The 18,822-nt window shown below is 47.7% G+C and overlaps 1 protein-coding gene and 1 long non-coding RNA gene across 5 annotated transcripts in view; one reads left to right on the top strand and one right to left on the bottom strand.

Moving 5' to 3' along the window:
* Positions 1-18,822, top strand: part of LOC126518633 (uncharacterized) — a 616,165-nt gene that overhangs the window by 547,668 nt on the left and 49,675 nt on the right. Inside the window, exon 4 of one of the 3 annotated variants that reach the window (XM_055064864.1) lies at positions 9,901-10,060. The exons of the other annotated variants lie outside the window; for them this stretch is intronic. The gene's annotated coding sequence lies outside the window, so the exon portion shown is untranslated. The remainder of the gene's footprint in view (positions 1-9,900; positions 10,061-18,822) is intronic. 3 annotated transcript variants of the gene reach the window in all.
* Positions 6,757-18,822, bottom strand: part of LOC129381765 (uncharacterized) — a 54,746-nt gene continuing 42,680 nt past the window's right edge. The window contains exons 3-5 of one of the 2 annotated variants that reach the window (XR_008609886.1): positions 14,692-14,745; positions 13,879-13,938; positions 6,757-6,892 (exon numbers count right to left, since the gene is read on the bottom strand). This is a non-coding gene — a long non-coding RNA (uncharacterized lncRNA). Of the gene's footprint in view, positions 6,893-13,878; positions 13,939-14,691; positions 17,199-18,822 lie in introns of those variants that run through there. The other variant, XR_008609885.1, reaches the window with a different exon arrangement.

Consider the following 18,822-nt stretch of genomic DNA (forward strand, 5'->3'; position numbering starts at 1 on the left):
CAGATTCCAGTCGGCGTAATCAGCTGTCCTCCAGTGGTCTGAATTTCAGGGCCTTCCCGTGCAGTCTTAAGGTTTTTTAACTGGGCGGCGATGTGTCCACTCATGACAGAGTAATCGGCCCCTGTGTCCACTATATAAGGCGGTGACTGCGTGATCGTCGAGAAGCACGTCGAGATCGGTGGTTTTTTGTCTTGCGTTACAGTTAGGTCTTGGTGTCGGGATCATGGCTGCGTCGTGTTGACCTGTGTTTGGTACGTGGCGTCGTCAGGTCGTCTTTCGTCGGCGTATTCTTTGCTTCTAGACTTCGTCGGGACGGCGACGTATCGTTGCTATGTCGTCGAGGTAGTCTCTTTGGCGTCCTCGTCGGCGGCGGAGGATCTTCCTCAGTTCGCCGAACAGCAACCGCACCTCCGTTGGTTGCTGTTGCGGCGTTATTATTTTTTGTTTATTTATTGTTGTTGTTGCAGGCGACCTTAACGTGCCCCACGCAGCCTGGGGCTCGCGCTTTCTCTGGCTTTCTCGGGTGTAGCCCCAGGCTACTCCCGAGAATCACCCAAGTGCAAACACCTTTGCGAAGACTCGCCTGACCAAAGGCTTGAACTGTTCGCGAATCCCGCCTATCCTACACGCACAGGGAACAGCGTGAGTGCCGATACGCTACCAGACCTTGCGATCGTTTCTAATGTAACCACAGCGCTGTGGCAAAATACGCAGGAAGATTTGGGGAGTGACCACGCGCTGATCGAGATCACGATAGGCACGGGCCCGAGCGGTCATGGGACTAACCCTGAAGGCAAAAGTCGTAAGCTCAAACTCGCCAAGTGGGACACGTTCCGCAAGAAACGAGAAGAAGCGGGGCGAGGCGACGAGCCGATTACGGACATAGATGAGTGGACCGAGACGCTCAGAAGGGACGTAGACGCAGCAACGAGCGACGTTCCGCCCGAGGCGAACCTCGAAATAATTGACAGCAGGCTCCTACGCATGTGGGAAGCAAAGCGAGCCCTCCTAAAGAGATCGGAATGCCAAAGACATAATAAGGCGCTGCGTAAACGCATAGCACAATTAGATAGAGGCATCAAAGAACACGCACTCCAGGTATGCAGGGCACAATGCAAAGACACGTGCAACGGCCTCGAGAGGCAGATGACCGGGGTTAGCGCTTGGTGCCTCTTTAGACACCTATTAGATACGGGAGAGACTCGGGCCTCTCAAGGCCGCAAGACTCGTAGACTAGTAAGACATTATAAAGGCGATAACTTTCTCGACGCAATACGTGACCGTTACTTTAAGAAGGCTAAAAGCATCCAGCACGCCGAATACGACGGCGTCGCGAACGAGAAACTGGACGCGGAATTTAGCGAATCCGAAATTCGGATGGTTCTATTCCAACTAAACACCTGATCGGCGCCCGGCCCGGACCGGGTTACCAACAAGACTCTCCGCAACCTAGACGACGAGTCAATCTCCCGACTCGCGGCCTACGTCCATGAGTGCTGGTGAGGGGGTCCCCTTCCCGAAGCGTGGAAACATGCCCACGTTATCATGATTCCTAAACCTGGCAAGCAAGTTACGCTCGATAATCTAAAACCGATTTCGCTTACGTCTTGCGTCGGCAAAGCCATGGAACACGCAGTTCTCCCCCGCGTGACCGACTTTCTCGAAGGCCATGGCGCGTTCCCGCACACCATGCTAGGATTCCGCCACAAGCTCTCCGCACAGGACGTATTGCTTCAGCTTAAACACCAGATCGTAGACGACGCTACCAGCTCCACTAAGGCGATTCGAGGCCTAGATATTAAAAGGGCCTTTGACAACGTTAAAGACGAAGGTATCTTAAAAACCTATAAAACATTAGGACTAGGGCAAATAATCTATAATTACATTAGAGATTTCCTCGCGGGCAGGCGTACATGCGTCGTCGTCGGCGACGAGGAATCGTCGCAATTTGAGATGGGTCCATGCGGCACGCCGCAAGGATCCGTCATGTCGCCATTACTCTTAAATTTAGTTCTACTCGGTCTACCTGAGAAATTAACAGAAATAGAAGGATTACGTCACAGTCTCTACGCGGATGACATCACCCTGTGGGTTCCCATGGGAAGATGTGACGGTCACGTCGAGCGAACGCAACAGGCAGGATGCGGTTCAGAATTACTTGCGTGGAACAGGCCTCGACTGCTCGGCCACCAAGTTCGAACTCTTACTCTACAAACCCACAGGCAGAGGTCGTAAAACCCTGTGCGACGAGGAACGGGAATACTCCGAAATACGCATTATTTTGGCAGATGGTACTCCTGCACCGCACGTAGACAAAATTAGCATCCTGGGGTTACACCTGCAGGCAACTGGCCATAACGGAGCGACGGTGCGTAGACTTCGTCGTTCGGTAGATAACCCGATCCGACTCTTGCGTCACGTCACAAATAGACGCAATGGTATGCGTGAGAAGTGCGTGATCCGTCTCGTGCAGGCGTACGCGATAAGCCGGATAACGTATGTTGCCCTCTACCTGAAGGGGACAGTCTCCGAAGAAAACATAGTCGAATGCATGATCGGAAAGGCTTTCAAGAGGGTGGTCGGAGTTCCACTGAACGCGAGCACCTATAAGTTTCTAGAGCTCGGACTTCACAACTCATTTGACGAGTTAATCGAGGCGCACGACGTTGCGCAATACGAGCGATTATCGAAGCCAAAGACAGGTCGATGCATCCTCGAGTCCCTCAGCATCACGTGCCACAAACAGCATGGAGAAAAGACGGCGGTTCCCGCCTTGGTCCGCGACCGCCTGATCATCCCGCTACTTCCCAAGAACATGCACCCGACGCACCACACCGGGAGACGCAACAAACGAGCAAGCGACTTTCGGAAGTAGTTTGGTACCAGCAACGAGGCGGTGTGTGTAGACGCTGCGCGATATGGAGGAGGGAGAAGCGCACACGCGATCGCGGTTGTAGACCGCACGGGTAAGTGCCTCGCGAGTGCCACGGTGACCACGGGACACACCGAGGCGGCCGAAGAACCCGCGATAGCCCTAGCACTCGCCGCGGTGCCGAACGCTGCGATCGTGATCAGCGACTCGCAGGCGGCAATCCGCGGTTTCGCGTGTGGTCGCGTCTCGCGGGAAGCAGCCCGCATACTCTAAATTTCGGACGACGGCGACTCGTCATCCCCCTCGCAAACCCAAAATTGTACAGTCTTCCTCCTCTGGACCCCGGCACATACTGATGTTCCGCTCGCGTGCAGCGAGGCGGCCCACGCCACGGGTCGAGGTCTCACACGCCGAGCCGCAGCTGATTATGTGGCCGCCGCCTCCATCTTGCGCAGTTCTTGGCGCACAATGTCCCCGATGGTCTCTTGGAGATCACCGGAGCCTAGTGCTTGGATGGCGCACTGCAGCGTGAGCACTTGGCGGTTATATTGCCTAGTGCGCAATTCTAGAGTTTCCTCAATCATCGTTGCCTCTGTCAGGAACTCAGCTGCGGTCTTCGGTGGGTTTCGGATCAGTCCGGCGAAAAGTTCTTGCTTTACGCCTCGCATCAAGAAACGCACTTTTTTTCTCTTCGGATATTTCCGGGTTGGCGTGCCGGAAAAGACGGGTCATCTCTTCCGTGATGATGACGATGGTGTCATTGGGTAGCTGCCCTCTGGTTTCCAGCGGAACGTCGGCCCTTCCTTTTCGGACAATGGTCGTGAACGTCCTCAGGAAGTCACTGCCGAACAGGTCCCATGCTGTAAAGGTGGACTACCGGTTCTCGAACCAAGTCCTCGCGGCATCTTCCAAGGAGAAGTACACATGTCGTAGCTTATCCTCAGAGGTCCAGTTCTTGAACGTCGAAACCCTTTCGAAGGTTTGGAGCCAGGATTCCGGATCCTCCGACGTAGCTCCACGGAAGGTAGGGGGCTCTCTGGGTGGTGGATGTACGATGGGTGACACTGGGGCTGCCGTTGTGGTTGTCTTGGCGACAACCTTCTTGGTCTTCTCATGTAGGAGTCCGTGCTCTGGGGGAAGCTTTTGTAGACGGCGGCTTGCTCGATGGTCTGGGACTACGGTCCGGGCTTCGCTCACGGCTTGTCGGGGGCGTGCGGTACATGAACAAAAATCACCTCCGCCAGATATCACGTAGTAGTGCCGTATAAAGAACACAGTAGCAATAGTTCTTAAAGACGAAACTAACTTTTACTGGGCCAACCTATGCTAACAAAAACAGACTAGACTTAAAAAACGGCGACAGCGGCGAACACAGTCGCCGATCTTCAAAATCTGTTCAGCGAGTCAAGTGCGTCGGCTTTTATACATCACTGGTCGAATGTTCCAGATTAATCGCTGGGACCCGCGTGTCTTCCAAAGGGTGCTACACCATTCGCGTCGCGCATGCATGCAATCAGATGACACAAGGTTCGGTGACAGACAGCGGATGGAACCATCGATAACATTACAGAAACTTCCTATACATGCAGGCACGTCCTGCGCTGTGCGATAACATTTGTTAGGTGAAACGGGGTCACCCGATAAAGATAAACACGTACACTTGTCAATATGACAAGGCGGCTTTAAAATTTTTTTTTCTTCTCTCGTTACTCGTCCCTCTACTCAAGCATTACGCAAGACACCAAACGTCACTAGCAGTCTGCTCCGCTCATATTTCACGCAGTCAGTACTTCAGCCTTTGCTGCGCTGATTTCGCGTTTTCGACAAGTGCGTGCCCCACAGATAACGAGCGATGCGCGGTCAGCTTGGCTGAAAATGACAAAGACCTTGCCCTGCGGTTACAGCGGCGGGTCTGCTGAGCTCTGCTCAGCTCGACGATAAGCGCGCCCGACGGCCGCATTCCGGTGGGGGGTGGAATGCAAGATCGGTCGTGCACCGTGCACTGGCTGCGCGTTAAAGGATCCGTGGTGGTCGAAATTAATTCGGAGCCCCCAACTACGGCGCGCCTCATGATCAAGCCGTCGTTTGGGCACGTCATGCCACGAAATTTAATTCATTAAAAAACGACGAACGACCCAAGTGGACGCACTGCCACACTCCGCTCAGTTGGTTCCGCAGGGCAGTGGGCATTACCCTGCCGATGCGGGCGCTGCGCCCTCTAAGTCTCAAACATTGGTCCTATACCACACGATTATGCAAGAGGGGAGATTTGTCAATAATCAATGGCAGAAATTACAGAGTTAACAAATAAATCATTTTATTACGTAGAAGGGCGGCTTAGCTGTGCAAGGCGAGGAGCTTTCATTAGCCTAGTCATTTAGTAAAGCAATGAAGGGGCCTAGTTGGTGAACGTTCATGATTATATTGTCACGTGGTAGTGACGGTGAAGAAAAGCAGCAATACGGTGGAATACAAAACTAGCTTTTATTGGGCGAACCTGTGCCCACAAAAACAGGCTACACTTGTAGCACAACGATAGCGGCGAACACGGTCGGCGATCGTCGGAAATCTGATCAGCGAGTCAAGCGTGTCGGCTTTTATAGAGCAGTCGTCCAATGTTCCAGACTAATCGTTCGGACCCGCGTACCTTCCACGAAGTTCTACACCATTCGCGTTACACGATGAAATCGGATAACACAACGTTCGGCGACAACAGACAGCCGGGTAGAAGTATCGATAACTTTCCAGAAACTTCGGATACATGCAGGCGCGTCCCGCGCTGTGCGATTACATTTGTTTGGTGGCGAAACGTGGTCGCCCGATAAATATAAGTACACGTGTCAATACCCCCCTCTTAAAAAAAAAAAAAGCATCGACCCGATGCTGCATACAAACGAAATAAGGAAAAACACCCGTAGCAAAGAAAACAACAAAATAAGGAAGTTCGTCAGCGTCCGTAAAAGGGTTTCAGACGCACCACGTGGACCACTTCAGATCGTGCGCGGCGCCGCTGTGAATGCGAAATTCCGTCTGGCACGACCTCATAATCCAGTGCGCCAATACGTCGAATGACCTTGTAGGGTCCGAAATAGCGGCGCAACGGTGAAAGTTGAAGGTAAAACTTTGCCGGACAGTTTTCCGTAAATGAATAACGGTTTCCGTGGAACGGACAGCCCGTAAAAATAATTCCCGTTCAATGGAAAACGGTGAGCCCCGTAGTTGTGATCACGGAATTGCCCGTATTTTAGAAATGAACAAATGGTGAGTTCCATAGAATGGAAATTCTGTAAATTGAGCCCCGTACTTGTGATGACAGTACATGCCCGTAATTTGGTAATGAAAAAACGGGGCTTGAAAGTGCACATACCAGGGTAAGGAAAGGCATGCACATAAAAGACACAAAAAGAATGAAAAAAAAATGGAAACACCTTTTTTTTCATTCTTCGTGTGTCCATGTTTTCTATGATTCCATTTCAATACCATGAATCCACACGAACTTGCTTAGCTTTATGTTACTTCGTATTGACAGGTGCAAATGCTGTTTGCAAAATTTCTATATTTTGTAAATGATAATGCTCGTGTTCATCTCCAGCCAAATTGTTTGGTTCGTTCAAATAAGTTATTTTGGGCGATGGACCAACCAAGTTGTACATTACATCGTGGATAACTCGCAACACTTAAGGTATAGCTGGAAACGTGGCAGTAATCAAAGCACATAGAACATGCGCCACACCGAATGTGCAGCGTTTGCACGTTTTCTCCTAGTGTCATTGTCTTCTACACCGCTTATTTTTCGTGTTTGTGTTGTCATGTTGCACTTGGGTTCTGCACACGACATGTACAAAGGATACATGCAAATTCGTGTCCAAGAAACAACAAGCCACTTGAGTCTGAACAAACCTGTGTTTATTGTGCTTTACTAAAAAAATTGCATGACTAGACACTAGAAATGGACTGACAAGAGGAAGGATTAGTTGAGAATTGGAATGACTGGCTGCTTGCAGATGCCTTCGGCTTTGTCTGAAAAGAAAAAACACCAATCACTTAAGGCTCTTCAGTTATTACCACCATCAGCACCATTGTTACTCAGATAAACAATGAGTGATTTCTAATTCACAACTGTCATTACAAGTGCTCTTGTCAAAAGAAATGCTTCAGACTCCGCCATGTTGGTGTATATTCATTCGTAAGCCTTATATCATAAAAAGCTTCAGATCGAAAAAAACCTAGTCAGTTGATGGTTTGCTTGGAACAGGCAAAGATGTCACGTGCCACATTATGACATTCAGAGATTACATTTTCCGCATTTTGGCAGAACAGTCATGGCCACGTACTGCGGACCAATGCTTTCAACTTTCACTGCTCCATTAAACCGCCGTGTAGATTTTACTGTTTCCCAAAACAATGAAACTCTTGAAACAAGCTCAAACCGCACCATGTTATATAATTCCAACGCAGAAGAAACAAGCCTAAGATACTACCCAGCTGACAAGCTGGTAGAATAGCAACAATACAAAGAAACCATGCTTGCATCACAACGTGTGGCTGTCAGCCCTTTCAACTATGGTTTGTTGTGTTACCAAAGAAGTACAAATCTGTAATATTCATTTTACTGAAAGAGTGAAAATTGAAATTTATGGTCGTCAGTGCATCAACATACCATCCCCATCTTCTTAAAAAGTTATAATATTGCACTGTGTTCACTCAAAAATGTTTCCTTTTGTTAGTATGTGCTTCTTGAAGCAAGAGGTTGCAGTTTCATGACGTACAGGTACCTGCAAGTATGCATGGACCCCGGCTCCTGCAGGCAATACGGTTTATTCTGTCCGTTCCTTGACTTGCAGTTCCACAACCAAACAATTAATGCAACATGTTCTTTTTTTTTTTCCCGATTGCGTTGCTTCATGTGAATGCGCTTAATTCGGGAAACTTCTTAAATGAATCGAGCCCCTGATAAAAGAATTTAGAGTAATTTATTAACATGCCCAAACATGAGTACTTCACGTCGAGTTTGAGAGCCAGTGAGAACAGAGTTATTTGCTCCAAATTTCTACGACTTTCATGGGAGCAGGATCGCCAAAATCTGTGCTGTTAAAGACCAACTCCGGCGATTTTTCTATGTCCACAGATGTCGATAAAATCGCTGGGTAGGTTCTTCTGAACACTTCCGTCATGTCCTCGAAAAAGCTTGTTTTAGAGTTGCACACATTTTTTTACAAATGAATTTAATTAATTGCCGTAACACCCGACTTCACCTCCTCCTCAGTTACAGGCCACAGCGTGTATGATGTCAGGAGTGTTCCATACAGAGGATGTCGGGATCATGCAGATGACCGCGACGTCGAGGAGTCGACGACCATGAGCTAGTGCATGGTGTTAGAAGCTGCTGTCACGAGAAGTTGCATCCCCTGTAGACGGGCAAGAGATGGGAAGCAAATGGTGTTGCGTCGTTGTTTGCACGAACTTCAGCCCTCACCATCTGCACACACAGTTTGAGCCGCTGCCGATCGCGTTCAGCCGAGGTTAAGCCTATATTTCACAGTCGCGTAGCTCATGCGTCTACTGCTAATTGAACTCAAGCTAATTAAGATATACGGACGCAACAATCTCCTTCTCTGGTTCAGTTTTGACCATACTGATTTGAAATAAGCCATTCCTCATTTCGTACAGTGCACACACAAAAAGCGGTAACTGACAACATGGAGCAGTACCGATATCGATACGTTGCCGTTTTCAACGGAAAGCTGCCGATGCACTCAGAGGCACCTCCCTAATTTAAATGCGACTACGCGTATGGGTGTATTTTTACGTATTGTCATGCAGAGTCATTATTTAGCTTCTGTGCTGCGCTGCTTGCCTTGTACCCGAAATGGGCTGCAAGCGTAAGCCTATTCGATAGAGCAGCGTAAACAACCGCTTCGTTTAGCTACCAAAGGTGTCAATATTGGGAAAGGCGTTTCCACGAGAATACTGCGCGTTCTCTAAATAAACGATCATATGCGCAAAATACGTGAGTCGCACGTATGGGGCACAATCCTGGAGGCTTACGAAAAGGGTTCTACCTAAATTGAGGACGACGCAACACACTATGGAAACAAGAATGATGGGTGTAACGTTAAGGGATAAGAAGAGAGCAGATTGGGTTAGGGAACAAACGCTAGGCAATGACATCTTAGTTGAAATCAAGAAAAAGAAATGGGCATGGGCAGGACATGTAATGAGGAGGGAAGATAACCGATGGTCATTAAGGGTTACGGACTGGATTCCAAGGGAAGGGAAGCGTAGCAGGGGGCGGCAGAAAGTTAGGTGGGCGGGTGAGATTAAGAAGATTGCAGGGACGACATGGCCACAATTAGTACATGACAGGGGTTGTTGGAGAAGTATGGGAGAGGCCTTTGCCCTGCAGTGGGCGTAACCAGGCTGATGATGATGATGATGATGATGCGCAAAGTACTATTCTGTGTCTACTTTATGGAACATGTTGCTTCCGCGAAGAGAATACAAAGAATAAGTAGTCAGCCCCCATAACAACGGTCCCGTAGTACGGTCTCCCACTCGCGTTTCTTTAACGTGTTTGGTTGCTAATATCAGCACGATTCAGAGTGATGCAACGGTGCTTACATGCACAAAATCTGTCTGTTTTGATATGTTTCGACATGAATTGATGTCTCTGATCTGCAGCTAGCATTATATCTCAAGCGAATGACGAGTGGACGCTGTAGCTGCCGATGTAAACAAATGCACCGGTCGGTGCTTTGGACTATCAGCGGCATTCTTGCGGAATACAAATGTGGAAAGTCGTGCTTGACATCTTACGAGTACAGTGAGCATGCGAAGCGCTTCCCTGTGAAGGGGTAAAACACCTACAATAGCAAGCAGCACGTATAAAATCAGTAGTTAGGTCTACCGTTGGTCTTTATGTTGCAGCACGATACGTAGTGCATGGGCTTTCGTGGGGGCGGGTCGAATGAGAATGGCAATTCGTGGCTGTTGAATTCGTAAGAATCATAACTGTCAATATTTGACAGATCCGAAGAGCTGGTGACATTGTCATCCGAAGGCCCGGCGCGGTCACGAACCAGCTGAGCGCCTGCTCTTCGCTGCAAGTGGGCGAGAACGGCATTCCTTGCGCACCTTCTTCACTGGGGACAGTCCTGACGTCACGCAAGAGGTTCGCTTGGCTGCTTGGTCAGGTTTTGGTTTTGCGCTTCTTTACTTATTTAAAATTATTCTTGAATTTGAGGAACACGTCTACGATCAGAAGTGTGTCCGCGAACCGAGATACTCTATTACCTTGACATGGTAAAAAAATCGCCAGAGTTGCCCTTCAATATATACAGACAAACTAACTTGGCTAAGATGGGCAATGTTGCATTTCTATTTTCTTTTCTTTATACCGTAGTGGGTATGCTCTCTGGTGATTAGTTGGAATTAAGGCTAGTTGAAATGAAGAAAAAGAGAAAGAAATGGGCATGGGCAGGACATGTACTGAGGAGGGAAGATAACCGATGGTCATTAAGGGTTACGGACTGGATTCCAAGGGAAGGGAAGCGTAGCAGGGGGCGGCAAAAAGTTAGGTGGGCGGATGAGATTAAGAAGTTTGCAGGGACAACATGGCTACAATTAGTACATGACCGGGGTAGTTGGAGAAGCATGGGAGAGGCGTTTGCCCTGCAGTGGCGTAACCAGGCTAATGATGATGATGATAATGATGATGATGATGAATGCAATTGGCCTGCAGTCTGGGACAAAATATTTTTAGAGCCGCAGCCACAACACTTTTTCATTGGGATCTAACGAAAATGCAGATTCGGTAAAATCTAGAGAAAATGCTTCCAGCTAAACAGTGTTTCTATATTTCTTTTTTCAAGGACACCTTTTTTTTCTCGCGATACTAAGGTTGACTTTATTGTCGCCAGGCTCAGGCACAAAATAAATTCTTGAATCAACATTAAGGTGGTCAGCAGAGATGTCCAGTTGCATTTATCTGAACATGCCATTCTTTCACACATGTTGCCGTGCACATGTATCATGCACACAGTGCACATTTTCCGCCTCAAAGGCCTGCAAAAAGGCACCAGTTATATTTTCTAGGGGAAGAAGGCAACGGAATATGTTACTCAATGCAATTAGTCACAGGAGTCCTGGATCAGTAGAAGAAAATTTAAAGATTGAAATTGGTCGGAACACTTATGGCTCACAATACTGAGCCACGATCTACAGCGTACCATTAATCTTAAGAAGTACCATCATTGCATTGTGTTAAAACTAACCTAGGAGCCTGAAACCTGGCATTATAAAAATGAAGCTTGAGAAGTGAAGGCTTGCTCAACAAGCAATGGAACGGTAAAAAATGGTACGCATGATAAATGAAGAAAAATGGTGTTGAGGAGGGTAAGGAACTAGGCACCATGACGAAATCTGTAAATCTGCAGGCATAGTTGAATCAAGTGAGATGTATGTGCAGATTGCTAGGAAAAGCCTTCGTCCCACAGTGGACATAATGTATATGAGAGCACTGGGCCTCTTCGATTATACTGTCCCGGAGTTGGCAAACCACCTGCGGCTTCCGGTGTGGCTGACAGAAGAGCGCGTCACAGTCACGGGATCCAGTGGTCGGGGAAGTTTCGTTTGAAAGCATCGTGACCAGGAAGTCAGTCTCCCGCCGCCTGCTCTTGGCTACTCGTGGACGGCGCCCAGCGAATTCAGTAGCGCGGACTGGTGCAGTCTCAGAGGCCACGTCGCCGACACAACCATTGCATGAAGGAATCCCAGCCTGAGCGCATTGTTCGCAAAGCTCAGTTTGCATTGCGCTCTCGCTCTTAATGTCCCTTAACTACTGTATTTAAGCCAGTTCATAGCCTGCAAAATTTAACCGGCATTGCAACACGAAAATAAACGAAATCGCGGTCGTGCGACATCTCTGTTCACCCAGAAAGCACACGCCGATATTCTCAAAGCTTGTGAAACCGTCCACAAAAATCTCGACGTGTGTCTAGGACAGAGCACGTGTACATCGTCTACTAATTCTGCACGTCCACAAGCAAACGCTCCAACTTGGTAACAGACGGGATCAACATACACGTCAACAGCAATTGGGCAAGCTCCGATTATACAGGGTGTCCCACGTAACTTGATCCAAGCATAAAAAATATGCAAATGCCACGTAGCTGGACATAACCAGGGTAATGTTGTTTGCCGTCGCTTGGAGATACTGATTTTCTTTCATTCTGCCTAATTAGATTATTAGTCTACAATAATTAATCAACTTCTCAAATATTATCATTAGATGAGAAGTGCCCGTGAGAAAATTGTACAGCAACATGAAAAACTCCCTTTAAACTTTCTGTTCGAGACGTGCTACCTAGATGTGTTTTTCTGAGCTTGAAAGAAGCCCGCGAATACATGCAGAGTGCTTCGAGTGACCAGTCGCGCAGTAGTTTTGCGTGTATTTGCGCGCCTCCTTCCCCCTCGGAAGAACACTTTTATGTAGCACGTATTGAGCAACAGAAAGCTGTATTGGGAGTTTTCTATGTTGCTCTACCATTTTCTCATTGACACTATTCATGTAATCATAATATTTGAGAAGCTGAATAATTAATTAAAAGCAATTATCTAATTAGGAAAGCGAAAAAATAATCGTAGTATCTCCAAGCGGCAGCAAACAACATTACCGTGGTTCTCTTCAGATATGTGGCATCTTCATAGCTTGAATGGATAGCTCAAGTTACGTGGGACACCCTGTATACCACCCCAGCTACCGGCATTAAATGCCTACATGCAATATGAATGCTTCCTCGTACACCAGTTTCACTCATCTAAAAAGCGAAATCTACCTGTTTACTACGCATATAGCAATGAGCAGGACTGAGTTTGCGAAACAAATTAAGAAAACCAAGCATTTGCGCCTGATCGCTGTGCTTTTCTCTTAAAAAACACAAGGACTAAAGCTGCAGCAATTAGACAACTCGTGAAAAACTCGCATGATGGCACCCGCAGCACCGATGTCGATATTTGCCGTCTGGAACGTGCAAAGTACACAGAAACACAGAACCTCTTTTAAAACAGGGCGTCAAGCCCGCGTGCATCATTGTAAAACAGCAGTCGTCTGCTAGCTACTTGCGTATGTCTGGGCAAGTATCTGCTGACAGCTCTGAGATTCCGCGAACACTCCGTGACTTCTGGTAAAACGAAGGCGATTCTGGCAGATCTCGGACTGGTGGCCGGAGCTTCCGAAGCTGATCGAGAAAATTGAATGCGGTACAGCACCCCAAGCAGTCCGGGACTGTCAGGAACTGATAATCGAAGAGGCCCACTGATGCTTTTTCTCTTCCTATCCTACATAATGTCTTCGTACGGATCAGCTCAAGCTGCATGGTGAAGATGACTAAATTGACATATTTCTTGAAGACGTTGCATTGTGTCCTGTTCAATTAAGTGTTCTTTAAAACTTACAGTGAGCAACGTGAATTTAGCCGTGATGCCAAGGCATACGCCTCTTGTTAGTGCTCCAAAGACAAGCGGCCTAAGGACGACAAGCCTCTTGGCCAACATCGGCTCTAGATACAGCCGTCGTTCGACAACTCTTGATCTGTTCCTAGAAGTCAGAATTTCGCGACAAACTTTTCAATGAACGATGGAATATGAAGATGCAATTGTTCCGCAAAACTTAATGAGAAAAGTATATCTGACCTTTGACTCAATTTGGCATGTAATAATCGCTGTGAACAGCTGTCTCCGACTGCTGTACACTTGTAATAAAGGATTAACCGTATTTGAAGGTTTGTACAATTGGGCAGGAGAGCCGCACTTGCTGGATGGCTCATAATTTAATTTACAAGAAAATTCATCAATGAGCAACAATTGTATCACTAATGACCTTGAACATCTGTTATAATTATTCATTTGTAAACCTGTTTTCAAACTGCCTGATGACTAAAGTTTTGAACGCATTGACCACAATTGTAGCACGTACTACACAAAATAAAACCTGTAATAGAACTTACGAAATACAGCATTAGTGTGGCGGCAGGTCAAATGGCTCCTCAGCAATGCTTGCGTCCTTCCTGAGAACAAAAGAGACGTTAGGCTTGCACTAACAGCACGAAATAACACAAGCTTAAGTTGTACACAAGTAAACGCCCCAGAATATTGGAAGTTCTAAATCGATACAGTCAACCTGCTAAAACCATCTTGCAGATATTCAATGACAGGATGTAATGTCATGGATCCTCAACTCTACTTAATGAAATACCTGCTAGCAAGCAGAATCAAAATTGCAGATATGAAAATTGACAGTAAAACTATATTTCCTAGCAACCACAGGTCACTCCTTGTGAAGTGCAGCAACTGACTGTCTAGCCTGCACTCACAAGGTGCAAATTTCAGGGTCCTTTCTGGTGAACAATTCACCATATCTCTACCGGTACGCAGCAATACAAAGGTGAATTGCAAGTACTATATTGGCAAAAAAAAAACAGTTCAGCGCTATGAAGCACGTCCAATAAATAAATTATTTCAACTTCATCTTAATATAAGGCTCACCAGGTTAATTTTCTTTTGATCACACAAGAGATTGGTTAAAAAAAATGAACTGAGTCCACATTGTTGAAGCAATATCACGATGACCTGCAGACAGAAGTTGAAACAAGACAAGGGTCAGAATGACAGAAAGCTGAGCTAGTTCCTAAGGATTCATTATGCAAAAAGAGGTGAGGCGTGCAGACAGGACACAAGTGTACAGTAGTGGACAACACGAACGCCGACTATCAACTGAAGGGAGCACTGAGGCGAAAAAAGAAAGAAGACACAAAACTCACCTGCGAAAGTACAGGAATGGTATCACCGCGTGCCAATCGGGTACATGTGCCGGTCTACGTGAGAGATAATTGTTAAGGCACAGCTGCGTGCTCAGGCTATAATTCTACATTGTTATGTTGCCGTGCAATGTCGTACTTAAGTAATTACGTCGGCGCATATTCCCCCTATTAAGGTTAGCTCCACACTAGTTAAGAGTGAGTTTACCGTTGGCTAAAACACGTTGCCGGGCTAGTTGGTTAAAATCCATGGTAGAGTGTACCACGGACACTCTACCATTGGCTAAGCTTAGTTACCGTGGATCCCATGCATGACAGTGCTAGCGATCAGTATGCAGTGTTTTTGCATACTCATTAACGCAACACTAGAGAAACAATAATTTGACTGGTGCATGTTTTATCTGCTGCCTAAAATCCTGAATTCCGGCACTATTAGTGTTTTTCAAACACCACTCATATCTGCGTCCAAGTGAGGTATGAAACAATGTAAGTCAACGTGCTCATGCTGAACCAATTTGTTGCCACAGGAAAACAAATCAATTATATTTTGGATGCATCTCCAAAAATTATTCTACCTGCATAGGCATCGTGGTTCCACCAACATTCGCACTTATTGTCCAGTAAGACTGCTTATGCAAGGCCGATATACGATAAAATGTCACAGCTTACCCGAACAAAGAACACCACTCGATGGACGGCAGTGGCACTGCTATTGTAAACAAGCCCCCATGGCTGAGAAACTGAGCGCAAACCGACACAGACATCATTCACTGGTAAAATAGCTGCAATTGAAATACTAATATCAGTCATTTTCAGATTAGTCGTCCAGAGCAAAGCAAAAACATTTTTGTATACAATTACACTCGCGCACATAATCTGGTACCCGAGTTACTGATTGCTGCGGTTTTGTTTGGTATCGTCACTGGATTCACTGAACTCATTTAAAAGAAGACTTCACAAGCACCTTCTATTCAGTAAAACAGGATACATTTTGTTCTACATAACTCACAACATACACTTTAGAATAATTATTGTAGTGATGAGTATAAGCTGAAAATTAGTCTACGCAGCTAAGACAGTCAGTATTAATACCGCCCTTCAACACCAGTGTTTATACATTTTTTTATTTTTTCTGCGAGACAGCTGTTAAGCCGCAATGGTTTATTTCGCAGCTCGCGCGCTGAAGACGATGGCGCAGGCCATGATGATGAATATATACAGATGAAGAAGATGAAGGGGTAATATAATGCTCCCACAATTTCCCCCGAGTGTGGAAGCGGCCAACCTGGCCGCTGGTTATGGCGGGAAACGCCATATGAAAGGCTTTAAACGCGAAACATGCACAATCTCTGTGGCACGGCAGCGGACGTCCGAAGGCGAAACAACTGGAGTGACACGATAGTTCACTGGCGAAGTCTGTTCCCCAACAATGTAGGGCCCGATAAAACGGGACTGAAATTTCTCGCACAGTCCAGGAGCTTCCACAGTAACACTTCGTCTCCAGGGTGGAAGGCAACGACACGGTGAGATGCATCATAGCGCATTTTGCGGTCTTGTTGACTGGCGTCGGTGTTGAGGCGGGCACGTTCGCGACACCGGGCAATGCGCGAAACGAACTGCTCACACACTGATGTGGACGAAGGCACGGGGACACTGAAGAAAGAAACGTCGAGGATAGTGAGCGGTTGGCGACCATACACAAGGAAAAAGGGGCGAGTACCCCGTAGTGCGTTGGACGGCCGTGTTGTATGCGAAAGTGACGAATGGTAGAAGGACATCCCAAGTGGGGAGGTCAGGGCTGATGTACATAGATATGTCAGACAGCGTGCGATGAAAGCGCTCTGTGAGACCATTAGTTTGAGGGTGGTAGCTGGAAATCGATTTATGGATGGTATTGGACGCACGGAGAACATCGTCGAGGAGTTTAGAGAGAAAGGTCCTGCCGCGGTCACTCAAAAGGACACCTGGGGCTCCGTGCCGTAAAAAGATGGCTTCTAAAAAAAAGGCTGCAACCTCCTCTGCGGATCCCGAAGATAGTGCGGCTGTTTCAGCGTACCATGTCAAGTTGTCTACAGCTGTGACGATCCATCGTTTACCGCCGGTGGTTAAGGGTAGCGGTCCATAGAGGTCAATACCAATGACTGCGAAAGGAGCTTCAGGACACGGGACAGGTTGGAGCAGTCCAGCCGGAGGTGAGGTCAGTCGTTTGCGGTGTTGGCAGAGCGAAGAGGAAGCCACGTATTTCACTACGCTGGTGGCAAGTCCAGGCCAAGAGAAGCGGCTGGGAATTCGCTCATAGGTTTTATGGAAACCAAAGTGACAGGCAGTGGGATAGTCGTGAAAGGTCTCCAATATCTGGGCCCGAAGTAATTGGGGAACGACAGGAACCCAACGGTGTCCTTCGAGATGAAACACGTACCGTTATAATATCGAATTTTCGACCTTGAAGTTCTTCAACTGCCGATGAAGCCGGGCGTTAGGTGTGCAAGATGATCCACGAATACGTTCCATAACGAAGTGGCAGTAGGAGTGATTACATTGGCTAGAGGTAAACGTAGAAAAATAGCTGAATGGGAGCCGGTCGAAAGCAGCGAGCGAAGGGAATGCAGGCGACGCGCCCTGCAGTTTGCTCACGAAAGGTGGTAAGCAAGTAGCGTTTGAAGACGGTGGTAGGGGACAACGAGAGAGAGCATCGGCATCCTGGTGTTTCTTTCCAGACTTGTAGGTGACGTCAAAGTCGTATTCTTGTAAACGAAGCATCCAACGGCCGACACGTCCCGTTAAATTCTTTAGCGTCGCCAACCAGCACAAGGCGTGGTGGTCAGTAACGACCGTAAGTGGCGGCCGTGCAGATAAGGCTGAAATTTTTGGACGGACCATACAACGGCGAGACACTCTTGCTCGGTAATCGTATAATTTTTCTCTGCAGCTGTTAGCGTGCGACTTGCGTATGCAACCACACGTTCTTCAGAATTTTGGTGACGTTGCAGAAGAACAGCGCCGATAGCGTGTCCGCTGGCGTAAGTATGTAGAAGAGTGGGTGCGGTGTTGTCGAAATGACAAAGCACAGGTTCGCACGTGAGGGCACGCTTGAGGGCGTCAAAAGCAGTTTGGCATTCGTCCGACCATACGTAGGGAGCTCCAGAAGGAAGGAGTTGATGGAGTGGCGCCGCAATGGTGGCAAAGTTACGTATGAAGCGCCGGAAATACGAAGCTAGGCCAAGGAAGCTACGCAAGTCTTTGGCGCGTTGAGGCCTGGGGAAGCGGAGGACAGCGGTAATCTTATCGGGGTCGGGTCGAAGGCCCTCCTTGCTGACAAGGTGTCCGAGCACTTTAATGGTTTTGCTGGCGAAGTGGCACTTTTTTGTATTCAGCTGAAGGCCAGCAGCTGAGAGGCGTGTCAGGACTTCATCGAGGCGCTGCAAGTGCTGATGGAAACTCGACGAAAATATGATGATGTCATCAAGGTAGCATAAGCAAGTCTTCCACTTTAGGCCCCGTAGTACGGTGTCAATCATCCGCTCAAATGTGGCGGGAGCATTACACAGGCCGAACGGCATTACATTAAATTCATAAAGTCCATCGCGTGTGGCAAAGGTGGTTTTCTCCTTGTCTGCTTCGTGCATGGGTATCTGCCAGTATCCGGAGCGTAGATCAAGGCTGGAGAAATACTCCGCGCCTTGTAATGAATCTAACGCATCATCGGTTCGGGGCAGTGGATACACATCTTTGCGGGTTATTTTTTTCAAGGCACGGTAGTCTACGCAAAATCGCACTGAGCCGCCTTTCTTAGGCACCAAAACGACAGGTGACGACCAAGGGCTTGAGGATGGGCGGATTATGCTACGTTTTAGCATGTCGGCAACGTGGGTATTGATGATCTGGCGTTCAGCGGAAGAAACGCGATATGGGCGCCGGCGCACGATGGAAGTTACATCTCTGTGTATGCGATGAACCGTCGCAGAAGTCTGTCGCAGAAGAGGAGAGTGTACGTCGAAGGAGTCTTTATGCTTGGATAACAACGCCAGTAACTCCCCCGTCTGCTGTGGCGTTAAATCGGAGCTGATGGTACTAGCGAGAACAGAAGCCGGGACCGGATCCATAGCTGTGGGTGGCTGTGAAACAGCAGTAGTC

This window comes from Dermacentor andersoni, chromosome 1 (assembly GCF_023375885.2).
Source record: "Dermacentor andersoni chromosome 1, qqDerAnde1_hic_scaffold, whole genome shotgun sequence".
Taxonomy (NCBI): Eukaryota; Metazoa; Arthropoda; class Arachnida; order Ixodida; family Ixodidae; genus Dermacentor; species Dermacentor andersoni.